Raw genomic sequence first — 16075 nt, forward strand, 5'->3', positions numbered from 1 at the left:
GAGATGGAAGGCACTTATGGCAATAGTACCTTGCTGGAGGTTTTCCAGTGTGTCAGAAATGTGGTGCACAATTTTCCATGTTTGGTATAGCAGGGCCAGTGGCGCAATGAATAACACGTCTGACTACGGATCAGAAGATTATAGGTTCGACTCCTACCTGGCTCGTGAATGTCGCCATGATTGTATAGTGGTTAGTATGCTGTGTTGTGGTCACAGCAGCCCTGGTTCGGATCCGGGTCATGGCATTCATTCTTTGCATCTCTCTTTAACTTTTTCTTACCCCCGATTCCAATCGTAATCACGCCAGTTCCATTTTGCCTCTGTTTATAACTTTTCCTCTCCACAGTTGTAAAATCGTCTTGGATTTTCCAGAAATTGACATCAGGTTTCATTTCCTGCATGATTGCTCGTTCTCTTTGCTTTTCAGGGTACCTAACTGCAAAGTAGCCCTTTCGCCTGAGGTAAAAGTGTGTTGGGAGAATAATAGAAACTTCACGTGAATTCCATATAATCGGGAACTGTTAATTTTTAACGTAAATTTGTTTTCCATTAGCCCTAACAGCAGCACAAGTGGGGAGTTTTCCCTCTGTGAAACTAGTAGGACAGGTGGAATTTTTGATGAATTTTTTTTTCCTATCAAGCAATAATTAAATAATTTGTAGAAAACCCACCCCTATAAAGGTTAGACTGCCCATACATCAGTGCTTCATAACAAGTAGAACAAGACGAGGGTGGGAAATTTGTGTGCTGCTGTTAGGACTAAGGGAAAACAAATTTACGTTAAAAATTAACGCTTTCCTTACTTCCTAACTAGCAGCACAAGTGGGGACCTAGCATGCATCACAATAAATTGGGAGGGCCTTTTCACAGGTACATAATACCATTCCCTTCTTCTTTTTTTTTTTTTTATGAGAGGGCGGCAGACAGAATGGTACGTCTGAATGCTATACCCTCCGAGCGACTAGAGTCTAGGCGATAATGTCTAACGAAAGTGCTGTGGGAGCTCCAGGAAGCCGTAGCACAAATCTGTTCAAGCGAAACTAGATTGTCACCGCCCACTCCACGAGGGCAATATCTACTTCCTTTGCGGAAAACAAAGGATGGAGGAGCCAAACTTTGGGATAAAAAGGCTTCCCAGATTGCCTCCTTTACCCATCTACTTAGAGAGGGTTTGGAGGCTTTTAGACCTTTGCTTTTACCGGAGAAGGAGAGCAGCAGTTGTTCTGATTTTCTAAAGTCTGCAGTCCTGTTCTGGTAGACTTTTAGATTCCTGGAAATGTCCAAGGAGTGAAGAGCTTCTTCTTCACGAGATGATGGAGTAGGACATAGGACCGGCAAGGAAATGGTCTGATTTTGTTTACCGAATGAGGGAACCTTAGGAGCAAAGGTTGGTAAAAATCTCAACAGGACAGAGTCATGGAGAAAGAGGGCATAAGGCTTAGCGGCCGCTAGGGCCTGTAACTCTCCAATCCTCTTGGCCGATGTTATGGCCAGTAAAAATGTGACCTTTAAGGACAGATACCTAAGATCTACATTCTCTAAGGGTTCAAAGGGGGGGAGAGGATAGCCCCTTTAGAACATTGGATAGATCCCATTCAGGGATAGGTCTCAGGATTTTAGGTTTTAATCTTTCGGCTCCCTTGAGGAACCTCCTGAGTAGGGGGTCTTGAGATAATGGTCTGCCTAAAGAGGCAGAGAGAGCACTGATGTGGATTCTGAGAGTAGACGGGCTTAGACCCTTGTCCAGGCCGTCCTGCAGGAATTCTAAAATAGCTGAAAGAGGAGGATTTGAGGGTACTACCTCTTTAACAGCACACCACTGAAGAAAGATCTTGTGAATTCTTGAGTACGCTTTGTTTGTAGACTCCGCACGGGAGTGTGAAATAGTTCTTAAGACCTCCGCAGAAAGCCCTCTAGCTTCTAGTAGGGACCTATCAATCTCCAGGCCGTCAGATTGAGTTTCCTCAGATCTAGGCAGGGACCTGTGTCCTGATACACTAGGTCCTGCATTAGGGAAAGTCTCCAATATGTGCCCTGACTCATCTTCATGAGCTGGGTAAACGAAAACCTCTTCGGCCAAAATGGTATTATTGCAATAACCGGGGTCTGGTCTTGTTTGATCTTCGTCAATACCCTTGGTATCATGGAAAGTGGAGGGAATTTGTATGCCAGCCTCAACCTCCATGGAATGGACAGAGCATCTATCGCCACAGGGTTGTCCTCCTTGTAGAGGGATCAAAACTTGTCCACCTTCGCATTCAACCGTGTCGCCATTAAGTCGATCTCTGGAGTGCCCCACTGTAGAGTGATCTGGGAGAAGATGTCTCTGTACAGTGACCATTCGCCTGGAACGGGTTGAGATCTCCCCTGATGTGAACCGCGGAAAGGTGGGATAGACTGAGCTCTGCCCAAGAGAGAATTAGACCAACTTCCTGGAGAAGAGGTTGAGATCTCGTACCTCCCTGTCTGTTGACGTAAGCGACCACAGTCGTGCTGTCCGAACGGACCCTCACCGCATTTCCGTGGATGAGAGGAGCAAAGTGATAAAGAGCTAGACGTACAGCTCTTAGTTCTCTCATATTGGGCGAGAGAGGCCTCTCCTGTGGAGTCCAGATACCTTGTACTGGACTGTCTTCCAGATTTTCAGGAAATAGACAGCAAGTTTCATCTCCTGCATGGCTTCTTGTTATGGTTGCTTTTGATGGCAGCCATCTGCAAAGTAGCGATTTCGCCTCTTGTAAAAATGTGTTGTTAGAAAAATAGAAACCTCACATGATTTTCAGATCATACGGAAATATTTAGTCTCCCACTGATTCCTATTTGATTCCTAAGAGATGGAAGGCACTTATGGCAATAGTACCTTGCTGGAGGTTTTCCAGTGTGGCAGAAATGTGGTGCACAATTTTCCATGTTTGGTATAGCAGGGCCAGTGGCGCAATGCATTACGCGTCTGACTACAGATCAGAACATTGTAGGTTCGACTCCTACCTGGCTCGTGAATGTCACCGTGATCGTGTAGTGGTTAGTACTCTGTGTTGTGGCCGCAGCAACCCGGGTTCGAATCTGGGTCACGGCATTCATACTTTGCATCTCTCTTTAACTTTTTCTTACCCCCGATTCCAATCGTAATCACGCCAGTTCCATTTTGCCTCTGTTTATAACTTTTCCTCTCCACAGTTGTAAAATCGTCTTGGATTTTCCAGAAGTTGACATCAGGTTTCATCTGCATGATTGCTCGTTCTCTTTGCTTTTCATGGTACCTAACTGCAAAGAAGCCCTTTTGCCTGTTGTACCTGGAACAGCTGACCACTCTCACTCTTCTGCTGCACCTGGCTTATGCTACTATTGTTTTTTTGTTATTTTTTGTTCTTTGCTTTATCTTGAAAAACAATAAAAACACATTTCAAATTATTTCAAATAATCTTTTTCCATAGTAAAAAGGCTTTTGTAAGCCTAAAATGCAAACATAACTACATGGTATTATGGTCATACCCTCCCGATCTACCGGGTGTTTATAATGTGTCATAAACACATGACAATGTCATGTCACACACTGATTCGTCATTATGGGCAATGCTAGGTTATACTCATGCAATATGGGACCCAGAAGGCTGGCAGTAATGGAACATTGTAGAATGGGTATGGAGAGTGAATGAATATGCAAGTTTGTCTAACAGAAGTCAAACGTTAACCCCTTCACGACCGGGCCTTTTCTGTTATGTTTTTTTTTTTTTTTTATTCCCAGGGTTCCTAGAGCCATAACTTTTTTATATTTCCAATCACAAGACCGTACGAAGATTGTTTTTTTGCGGGACAAGTTGCATTTCTTATGGCATCATTTATGGTTGCATACACTGTAGTGGGAAGTAGGAAAAAAACATATCACATATGCATTGTATTTATTGTGTTTCAATACTGAAAAAAATCTAAAAACCTTTGAAAAAAATAATGCTCAGAATGCATCAGAATGCCTCAGTTTGCCTCCCTTCCGTCTCCATTCCGCTTTAGAGGCGGACACCAAAACACTGCTTGCAGCGTTTTGGTGTTCATCTAACAAAACTGAGCCAAACGTCGGTTTAGACACACAATAATTCAATGGGGATGGATCCGTTTTCACTGACACAATATGGCAGAACAGAAAATGGACTCAGGACAGCTATACAGTTGAATACTGTGACACAGGTGGCAGTATTTTGTGCTGCACTGTGGTATTTCTGTCTTCATACACGTTCACACAGTGTGCAGTCTGACATTCAACATAAACCATTTCTGCCTTCCAAATAAAAGAACTGTTCTTTGTAGTCTAACTTGTTTATTGGTCAACAGGTCATACATATGTGATTGATTGATTAATTATATACAATTGATTGGTAAAATAGGATTGTTTGGTAAAACTACAAAAATACAAATGACATGTATAAGCATAGTGTAGCATGTACTATAACATTACATTAACACTGAAGCATCTGTTAAAATGGCTGGCCTGTACAGAAGATTGCGTGGCTAACCTAACAGTAATAACAACTCCCTGAGTAACAATTACAACTAGCTAAACAGCTCTGCAACACACAATATCCCTGAAACAAGGGTAGATCTCTCACCAGATAAGCGTTTACAAGGACGGTGGAGTTTGAGAAGGAGACATGCATAGGACAGCTCTGCCGATGTGTCCTGGAGACTGGAGACTTCTCTTTCCTAGGATGCTTTGCACTCCCACAATGCAGTGCACCAACCACAATGCAGTAGTATTGTTAGAGGCAAACAAAGTGTAATACAATTTAAGACAGCTAGATGGTGTTATAACCACACTAAACACTTCAGAATTACCCTGACCCTGGCAGAATAAACTAGAATCATTTTCTAACCCTGCAGGCCAGAACAATTGATCTGGGAAGGTATATTGCTCTGCCCTATGATATTGTTGGCCCTATCTACTTCTATTGTCCCTGCCTAATTATGTTGCCTTCTTTCAATATGGTCCTGCCTGCAACATGGGGCCACTTTTAAGTTTTTTTCCAGGGCCACTTTAAGTTCCCAGTCTGACCCTGCTCTCCTCATACCACTTAATAGCACAACGATGTCTGCCCAAAATGGATCATGCCGCAAGGGTATTTCAATATGCATATAACATTATAGCTATAACCAGGACCATACACGGATCTTATGGGTCCCCATAGCAATGCTTGGTATGGGACACCCACCATCACCAATTTCTGTGTGCGTGTGCATCAAACACTCCAAGGCAGTGCAGAATGTAGCAAATTTTACAAATTTAGATTCTTTTTAATTAAGCAGAATACATTTCAATTAAAAAGTAACCCTTGGCCTCACCGACTTTATCTAACTTTGTCTGAAAAGGTGGAACTGGTGCTTCAAAAATATGGGATTCATACTGAACACTATATATTTTTTTTTAATCAATATGTTTTTATTGACTTTTAGACATATTAATGATCATCACTGAACAGTTACATAATCAGCGCTTTACATAGCCACATTGGCAGCGCCGAATGAACCGTATTGCGGTACATCAATACGTAGTCAGAAAAACAGACAAATAATAATAAAAAAACAACGAATAGCGTTCAGTACATACATGGGATAGGTATATACATATACAATATCTTGTGCATCGGGCCTTAATTGAACAGATACAGCAAAATCAGTCAGGGGAATACAATGCAAGCGGGGAGGAACTCCATGAACTCCATTCCTTCTCGAACGCTGCGGATGAGTAACCAGCTCTCGCCCACATCCTCTCATGTATATAAGTGGAATTGAGTTTGCGGGTAATATCTGCTAAGCTGGGGACAGTCTGGGATTTCCAGTTTTGGGTGATAGCCAATTTAGTGGAAAGGAAGAGGTGCCCCAATACCACCCTAACACCACATGCCAGTTTATTCAGATCTATGAATAGAAGGGCCAGTTCGGGAGATGGCGAGAGCTGGCTACCTATTAAATCCGAAGCAAGGGAGAAAGTGGATCCCCATATACCTTGCAACAGTGGACAGGACCACAGAATATGGTATAGTGTGCCTCTCTGGCCGCAGCCCCTCCAACAAAGGTGTGAGGATCCCGGGAAGATATGGCATAGGCGATCAGGGGTATAATACCATCTTAACATTGTTTTCATTAATGATTCATAATGCAGAGCGCATCTAAGGTTTTTGGAGATGAAGGCAAAAGCTGAGGACCACTGCTCATCCGAAAACGTTAGTCCCAGGTCTTTTTCCCAGGAGTGCAGAGGAGTCGTTTTAGTAAAGGACCCTTTGTCCCTGAGCATCGCGTATAAGGGACGAAGGCGAGTACAATATGGAGGTGCAAGTGACCAGAGCTTGAACACTTCCTGGTTGCACAATAGTGTGAAGGCAGAGTTAGCTCTGAGGAAGTCCCTAATACATAGGTATTTATAGAAATCAGTGTTTGGTATTTGGAATTTCTTGTGCAGGGACTCAAAGGAACAGAGGGTGTCTGACGTAAATAGCTTTGAGAGGAGATCTAATCCATTAGCCACCCAGGGTGAGATTTAAATGTTGGCGATTAGATGGTTAAGTACAGGAGTCGAATTTGTGGAAGTGGGACCAATTTTTTAATGCCATGGATACCAGCTTCGGGGAGGAGGGTCGGTGGAATGATGGATGGAGAGCCGCTAACAAAAGAGACCTGAGGCTGCTAACCGAGGATAATGTTGCTTCCATATGTACCCACTGTTTGGATTGGTCGTCTGTAGGGATGAGCGAACTCGAACTGTATAGTTCGGGTTCGTACCGAATTTTGGGGTGTCCGTGACACGGACCCGAACCCGGACATTTTCGTAAAAGTCCGGGTTCGGGTTCGGTGTTCGTCGCTTTCTTGGCGCTTTTGTGACGCTTTCTTGGCGCTTTTTGAAAGGCTGCAAAGCAGCCAATCAACAAGCGTCATACTACTTGCCCCAAGAGGCCGTCACAGCCATGCCTACTATTGGCATGGCTGTGATTGGCCAGAGCACCATGTGACCCAGCCTCTATTTAAGCTGGAGTCACATAGCGCCGCCCGTCACTCTGCTCTGATTAGCGTAGGGAGAGGTTGCGGATGCGACAGTAGGGCGAGATTAGGCAGATTAACTCCTCCAAAGGACTTCACTTGATTAATCGATCGATCTGCAGCTGTGCATCATTGAGCTGCTGAAATTCAAATGCTCACTCACTGTTTTTAGGCTGCCCAGACCGTTTGTCAGTCACTTTTTTCTGGGGTGATCGGCGGCCATTTTGTGTCTTGTGCGGTGCTGCGACCAAGTGCATCCAAGCTGCGACCAAGTGCATTTAACCCTCAATGGTGTGGTTGTTTTTTGGCTAAAGCCTACATCAGGGTGAAGCTGTCACACCAAGTGCATTTAACCAGCAATAGTCTGTTCATTTTTTGGCCATATACTAAATCAGGGGCAAGCTGCGCCTGTCACCAAGTGCATTTAACCCTCAATGGTGTGGTTGTTTTTTGGCTAAAGCCTACATCAGGGTGAAGCTGTCACACCAAGTGCATTTAACCAGCAATAGTCTGTTTATTTTTTGGCCATATACTACATCAGGGGCAAGCTGCGCCCGTCACCAAGTGCATTTAACCCTCAGTAGTGTGGTTCGTCAAGCTGTGACACCAAGTGCATTTAACCAGCAATAGTCTGTTCATTTTTTGGCCATATACTACATCAGGGGCAAGCTGCGCCCGTCACCAAGTGCATTTAACCCTCAGTAGTGTGGTTGGTCAAGCTATCACACCAAGTGCATTTAACCAGCAATAGTCTGTTCATTTTTTGGCCATATACTACATCAGGGGCAAGCTGCGCCCGTCACCAAGTGCATTTAACCAGCAATAGTCTGTTCATTTTTTGGCCATATACTACATCAGGGGCAAGCTGCGCCCGTCACCAAGTGCATTTAACCCTCAGTAGTGTGGTTCGTCAAGCTGTGACACCAAGTGCATTTAACCAGCAATAGTCTGTTCATTTTTTGGCCATATACTACATCAGGGGCAAGCTGCGCCCGTCACCAAGTGCATTTAACCAGCAATAGTGTGGTTATTTTTTGGCCATATCCCAGTCTAATTCTGTCACTAAATCCATACCGGTCACCCAGCGCCTAAATACTAGGCCTCAAATTTATATCCCGCTAAATCTCTCGTTACCGCTGTCCTGTTGTGGCTGGGAAAGTTATTTAGTGTCCGTCAAAGCACATTTTTTGTTCTGGGTTGAAGTACAATTCCCAATTTAGCAATTTCATAATTTAGTGGTTCCTGCTATATCAGAGCTATTTGAAATCTATCCCTAAAAGGGTATATAATATTCAAGGTGCAAATAGGGTCATTCAGAATAACTTCACACACACGCTACTGTGCATTTCCAAATCTTATTCTGTCGCTAAATCCATACCGGTCACCCAGCGCCTAAATACTAGGCCTCAAATTTATATCCCGCTAAATCTCTCGTTACCGCTGTCCTGTTGTGGCTGGGAAAGTTATTTAGTGTCCGTCAAAGCACATTTTTTGTTCTGGGTTGAAGTACAATTCCCAATTTAGCAATTTCATAATTTAGTGGTTCCTGCTATATCAGAGCTATTTGAAATCTATCCCTAAAAGGGTATATAATATTCAAGGTGCACATAGGGTCATTCAGAATAACTTCACACACACGCTTCTGTGCATTTCCAAGTCTAATTCTGTCACTAAATCCATACCGGTCACCCAGCGCCTAAATACTAGGCCTCAAATTTATATCCCGCTAAATCTCTCGTTACCGCTGTCCTGTTGTGGCTGGGAAAGTTATTTAGTGTCCGTCAAAGCACATTTTTTGTTCTGGGTCGAAGTACAATTCCCAATTTAGCAATTTCATAATTTAGTGGTTCCTGCTATATCAGAGCTATTTGAAATCTATCCCTAAAAGGGTATATAATATTCAAGGTGCACATAGGGTCATTCAGAATAACTTCACACACACGCTACTGTGCATTTCCAAGTCTAATTCTGTCACTAAATCCATACCGGTCACCCAGCGCCTAAATACTAGGCCTCAAATTTATATCCCGCTAAATCTCTCGTTACCGCTGTCCTGTTGTGGCTGGGAAAGTTATTTAGTGTCCGTCAAAGCACATTTTTTGTTCTGGGTTGAAATACAATTCCCAATTTAGCAATTTCATAATTAAGGCCTCATGCACACGACCGTTGTGTGCATCCGTGGCCGTTGTGCCGTTTTCCGTTTTTTTTCACGGACCCATTGACTTTCAATGGGTCCGTGGAAAAATCGGAAAATGCACCGCATCCGTGAGCCGTGTTTCCTGGCCGTGAAAAAAATATGACCTGTCCTATTTTTTTCACGGCCAACGGTTCACGGGCCCATTCAAGTCAATGGGTCCGTGAAAGAACACGGATGCACACAAGATTGGCATCCGTGTCCGTGATCCGTGGCCGTAGGTTTTAGTTTCATACAGACGGATCCGAAGATCCGTCTGCATAAAAGCTTTTTCAGAGCTGAGTTTTCACTTCGTGAAAACTCAGATCCGACAGTATATTCTAACACAGAAGCGTTCCCATGGTGATGGGACGCTTCTAGTTAGAATACACTACAAACTGTGTACAAGACTGCCCCCTGCTGCCTGGCAGCACCCGATCTCTTACAGGGGGATATGATAGTACAATTAACCCCATCATATCCCCCTGTAAGAGATCAGGGCTGCCAGGCAGCAGGGGGCAGACCCCCCTCAGACCCCCCCCTCCCCAGTTTGAATATCATTGTGCGGCCCCCCCCTCCCCTGTTGTTAACTCGTTGGTGGCCAGTGTGCGCACCCCCCTCCCTCCCTCCCTCTATTGTTTTAATACATTGGGGCCAGTGTGCGCGCGCCCCCCCCCAAACCCCCCTCCCTCCCTCTATTGTTTTAATACATTGGGGCCAGTGTGCGCACCCCCCCAACCCCCCCCCTCCCTCCCTCTATTGTAATCATCATCGGTGGCAGCGGAGTAGAAGATTTTCATACTTACCTGGCTGCTGGCTGCTGCGATGTCTGCGTCCGGCCGGGAGCTCCTCCTACTGGTAAGTGACAGCAATGCGCCGCACAGACCTGTCACTTACCAGTAGGAGGAGCTCCCGGCCGGACACAGAGATCGCAGCAGCCAGCAGCCAGGTAAGTATGAATCTTCTACTCCGCTGCCACCGATGATCGGGGGGGGGGGGGGGGGGGCACACTGGCCCCAATGCTATTATTACAATAGAGGGAGGGAGGGGGGGGGTTGGGGGGGCGCGCACACTGGCCCCAATGCTATTATTACAATAGAGGGAGGGAGGGGGGGGGGGTTGGGCGGGCGCGCACTGGCCACCAACGAGTTAACAACAGGGGAGGGGGGGCCCACTGGCCACCAATGAGTTAAAAACAGGGGGGGGGGTCTGCCCCCTGCTGCCTGGCAGCACCTGCCAGGCAGCAGGGGACAGTCATGTACACAGTTTTTTTGTATATTCTAACCTGAAGCGTCTCCATCACCATGGAAACGCCTCTGTGTTAGAATATACTGTCGGAAATGAGTTTCACGATGTAGCTCATATCCGACAGTATATTCTAACATAGAGGCGTTCCCATGGTGATGGGGACGCTACAAGTTAAAATATACCATCGGATTGGAGAAAACTCCAATCCGATGGTATAACAGAACTCCAGACTTTACATTGAAAGTCAATGGGGACGGATCCGTTTGAAATGGCACCATATTGTGTCAACATCAAACGGATCCGTCCCCATTGACTTGCATTGTAATTCAGGACGGATCCGTTTGGCTCCGCACGGCCAGGCGGACACCAAAATGACTTTTTTTTCATGTCCGTGGATCCTCCAAAAATCAAGGAAGACCCACGGACGGAAAAACGGTCACGGATCACGGACCAACGGAACCCCGTTTTGCGGACCGTGAAAAAAAACGTCTGTGTGCATGAGGCCTTAGTGGTTTCTGCTATATCAGAGCTATTTGAAATCTATCCCTAAAAGGGTATATAATATTCAAGGTGCACATAGGGTCATTCAGAATAACTTCACACACACGCTACTGTGCATTTCCAAGTCTAATTCTGTTAGTAAATCCATACCGGTCACCCAGCGCCTAAATACTAGGCCTCAAATTTATATCCCGCTGAATTTGAATACAATACATTGGGCCAAATAATATTTTTGTTGTTGTGGTGAAGCATAACAATGAGAAAAACATCTAGTAAGGGACGCGGACGTGGACATGGTCGTGGTGGTGTTAGTGGACCCTCTGGTGCTGGGAGAGGACGTGGCCGTTCTGCCACATCCACACGTCCTAGTGTACCAACTACCTCAGGTCCCAGTAGCCGCCAGAATTTACAGCGATATATGGTGGGGCCCAATGCCGTTCTAAGGATGGTAAGGCCTGAGCAGGTACAGGCATTAGTCAATTGGGTGGCCGACAGTGGATCCAGCACGTTCACATTATCTCCCACCCAGTCTTCTGCAGAAAGCGCACAGATGGCGCCTGAAAACCAACCCCATCAGTCTGTCACATCACCCCCATGCATACCAGGGAAACTGTCTCAGCCTCAAGTTATGCAGCAGTCTCTTATGCTGTTTGAAGACTCCGCTGGCAGGGTTTCCCAAGGGCATCCACCTAGCCCTTCCCCAGCGGTGAAAGATATAGAATGCACTGACGCACAACCACTTATGTTTCCTGATGATGAGGACATGGGAATACCACCTCAGCATGTCTCTGATGATGACGAAACACAGGTGCCAACTGCTGCGTCTTTCTGCAGTGTGCAGACTGAACAGGAGGACAGGGATCAAGACTGGGTGGAAGACGATGCAGGGGATGATGAGGTCCTAGACCCCACATGGAATGAAGGTCGTGCCACTGACTTTCACAGTTCGGAGGAAGAGGCAGTGGTGAGACCGAGCCAACAGCGTAGCAAAAGAGGGAGCAGTGGGCAAAAGCAGAACACCCGCCGCCAAGAGACTCCGCCTGCTACTGCCCGCCGCCATCTGGGACCGAGCACCCCAAAGGCAGCTTCAAGGAGTTCCCTGGCATGGCACTTCTTCAAACAATGTGCTGACGACAAGACCCGAGTGGTTTGCACGCTGTGCCATCAGAGCCTTAAGCGAGGCATTAACGTTCTGAACCTGAGCACAACCTGCATGACCAGGCACCTGCATGCAAAGCATGAACTGCAGTGGAGTAAACACCTTAAAACCAAGGAAGTCACTCAGGCTCCCCCTGCTACCTCTTCTGCTGCTGCCGCCTCGGCCTCTTCCTCCGCCTCTGGAGGAACGTTGGCACCTGCCGCCCAGCAAACAGGGGATGTACCACCAACACCACCACCACCACCTCCGTCACCAAGCGTCTCAACCATGTCACACGGCAGCGTTCAGCTCTCCATCTCACAAACATTTGAGAGAAAGCGTAAATTCCCACCTAGCCACCCTCGATCCCTGGCCCTGAATGCCAGCATTTCTAAACTACTGGCCTATGAAATGCTGTCATTTAGGCTGGTGGACACAGACAGCTTCAAACAGCTCATGTCGCTTGCTGTCCCACAGTATGTTGTTCCCAGCCGCCACTACTTCTCCAAGAGAGCCGTGCCTTCCCTGCACAACCAAGTATCCGATAAAATCAAGTGTGCACTGCGCAACGCCATCTGTGGCAAGGTCCACCTAACCACAGATACGTGGACCAGTAAGCACGGCCAGGGACGCTATATCTCCCTAACTGCACACTGAGTAAATGTAGTGGCAGCTGGGCCCCAGACGGAGAGCTGTTTGGCGCACGTCCTTCCGCCGCCAAGGATCGCAGGGCAACATTCTTTGCCTCCTGTTGCCACCTCCTCCTTCTCGGCTTCCTCCTCCTCTTCTTCCACTTGCTCATCCAGTCAGCCACACACCTTCACCACCAACTTCAGCACAGCCCGGGGTAAACGTCAGCAGGCCATTCTGAAACTCATATGTTTGGGGGACAGGCCCCACACCGCACAGGAGTTGTGGCGGGGTATAGAACAACAGACCGACGAGTGGTTGCTGCCGGTGAGCCTCAAGCCCGGCCTGGTGGTGTGCGATAATGGGCGAAATCTCGTTGCAGCTCTGGGACTAGCCAATTTGACGCACATCCCTTGCTTGGCGCATGTGCTGAATTTGGTGGTGCAGAAGTTCATTCACAACTACCCCGACATGTCAGAGCTGCTGCATAAAGTGCGGGCCGTCTGTTCGCGCTTCCGGCGTTCACATCCTGCTGCTGCTCACCTGTCTGCGCTACAGCGTAACTTCGGCCTTCCCGCTCACCGCCTCATATGCGACGTGCCCACCAGGTGGAACTCCACCTTGCACATGCTGGACAGACTGTGCGAGCAGCAGCAGGCCATAGTGGAGTTTCAGCTGCAGCACGCACGGGTCAGTCGCACTACAGAACAGCACCACTTCACCACCAATGACTGGGCCTCCATGCGAGACCTGTGTGCCCTGTTGCGCTGTTTCGAGTACTCCACCAACATGGCCAGTGGCGATGACGCCGTTATCAGCGTTACAATACCACTTCTATGTCTCCTTGAGAAAACACTTAGGGCGATGATGCAAGAGGAGGTGGCCCTGGAGGAGGAGGAGGAGGAGGAGGAGGAGGAGGAAGAGGGGTCATTTTTAGCACTTTCAGGCCAGTCTCTTCGAAGTGACTCAGAGGGAGGTTTTTGGCAACAGCAGAGGCCAGGTACAAATGTGGCCAGACAGGGCCCACTACTGGAGGACGAGGAGGACGAGGATGAGGAGGAGGTGGAGGAGGATGAGGATGAAGCATGGTCACAGCGGGGTGGCACCCAACGTAGCTCGGGTCCATCACTGGTGCGTGGCTGGGGGGAAAGGCAGGACGATGACGATACGCCTCCCACAGAGGACAGCTTGTCCTTACCCCTGGGCAGCCTGGCACACATGAGCGACTACATGCTGCAGTGCCTGCGCAACGACAGCAGAGTTGCCCACATTTTAACCTGTGCGGACTACTGGGTTGCCACCCTGCTGGATCCACGCTACAAAGACAATGTGCCCACCTTACTTCCTGCACTGGAGCGTGATAGGAAGATGCGCGAGTACAAGCGCACGTTGGTAGACGCGCTACTGAGAGCATTCCCAAATGTCACAGGGGAACAAGTGGAAGCCCAAGGCCAAGGCAGAGGAGGAGCAAGAGGTCGCCAAGGCAGCTGTGTCAATGCCAGCTCCTTTGAGGGCAGGGTTAGCATGGCAGAGATGTGGAAAACTTTTGTCAACACGCCACAGCTAACTGCACCACCACCTGATACGCAACGTGTTAGCAGGAGGCAACATTTCACTAACATGGTGGAACAGTACGTGTGCACACCCCTCCACGTACTGACTGATGGTTCGGCCCCATTCAACTTCTGGGTCTCTAAATTGTCCACGTGGCCAGAGCTAGCCTTTTATGCCTTGGAGGTGCTGGCCTGCCCGGCGGCCAGCGTTTTGTCTGAACGTGTATTCAGCACGGCAGGGGGCGTCATTACAGACAAACGCAGCCGCCTGTCTACAGCCAATGTGGACAAGCTGACGTTCATAAAAATGAACCAGGCATGGATCCCACAGGATCTGTCTGTCCCTTGTCCAGATTAGACATTAACTACCTCCCCTTAACCATATATTATTGGACTCCAGGGCACTTCCTCATTCAATCCTATTTTTATTTTCATTTTACCATTATATTGCGAGGCTACCCAAAGTTGAATGAACCTCTCCTGTGTCTGGGTGCCGGGGCCTAAATATATGCCAATGGACTGTTCCAATGTTGGGTGACGTGAAGCCTGATTCTCTGCTATGACATGCAGAATGATTCTCTGCTGACATGAAGCCAGATTGTCTGTTACGGGACCTCTCTCCTCTGCCTGTGTGCTGGGCCTAAATATATGCCAATGGACTGTTGCAGTGGTGGCTGACGTGAAGCCTCATTCTCTGCTATGACATGCAGACTAATTCTCTGCTGACATGAAGACAGATTCTCTGTTACGGGACCTCTCTCCTCTGCCTGTGTGCTGGGCCTAAATATATGCCAATGGACTGTTGCAGTGGTGGCTGACGTGAAGCCTCATTCTCTGCTATGACATGCAGACTGATTCTCTGCTGACATGAAGCCAGATTCTCTGTTACGGGACCTCCCTCCTCTGCCTGGGTGCTGGGCCTAAATATATGCCAATGGACTGTTCCAATGTTGGGTGACGTGAAGCCTGATTCTCTGCTATGACATGCAGAATGATTCTCTGCTGACATGAAGCCAGATTGTCTGTTACGGGACCTCTCTCCTCTGCCTGTGTGCTGGGCCTAAATATATGCCAATGGACTGTTGCAGTGGTGGCTGACGTGAAGCCTCATTCTCTGCTATGACATGCAGACTAATTCTCTGCTGACATGAAGCCAGATTGTCTGTTACGGGACCTCTCTCCTCTGCCTGTGTGCTGAGCCTAAATATATGCCAATGGACTGTTGCAGTGGTGGCTGACGTGAAGCCTCATTCTCTGCTATGACATGCAGACTGATTCTCTGCTGACATGAAGCCAGATTCTCTGTTACGGGACCTCCCTCCTCTGCCTGGGTGCTGGGCCTAAATATATGCCAATGGACTGTTGCAGTGGTGGCTGACGTGAAGCCTCATTCTCTGCTATGACATGCAGACTGATTCTCTGCTGACATGAAGCCAGATTCTCTGTTACGGGACCTCCCTCCTCTGCCTGGGTGCTGTGCCTAAATATATGCCAATGGACTGTTGCAGTGGTGGCTGACGTGAAGCCTCATTCTCTGCTATGACATGCAGACTGATTCTCTGCTGACATGAAGCCAGATTCTCTGTTACGGGACCTCCCTCCTCTGCCTGGGTGCTGGGCCTAAATATATGCCAATGGACTGTTGCAGTGGTGGCTGACGTGAAGCCTCATTCTCTGCTATGACATGCAGACTAATTCTCTGCTGACATGAAGACAGATTCTCTGTTACGGGACCTCTCTCCTCTGCCTGTGTGTGTGCTGGGCCTAAATATATGCCAATGGACTGTTGCAGTGGTGGCTGACGTGAAG

The sequence above is a fragment of the Bufo gargarizans genome, chromosome 2, assembly GCF_014858855.1.
Source record: "Bufo gargarizans isolate SCDJY-AF-19 chromosome 2, ASM1485885v1, whole genome shotgun sequence".
Classification (NCBI taxonomy): Eukaryota; Metazoa; Chordata; class Amphibia; order Anura; family Bufonidae; genus Bufo; species Bufo gargarizans.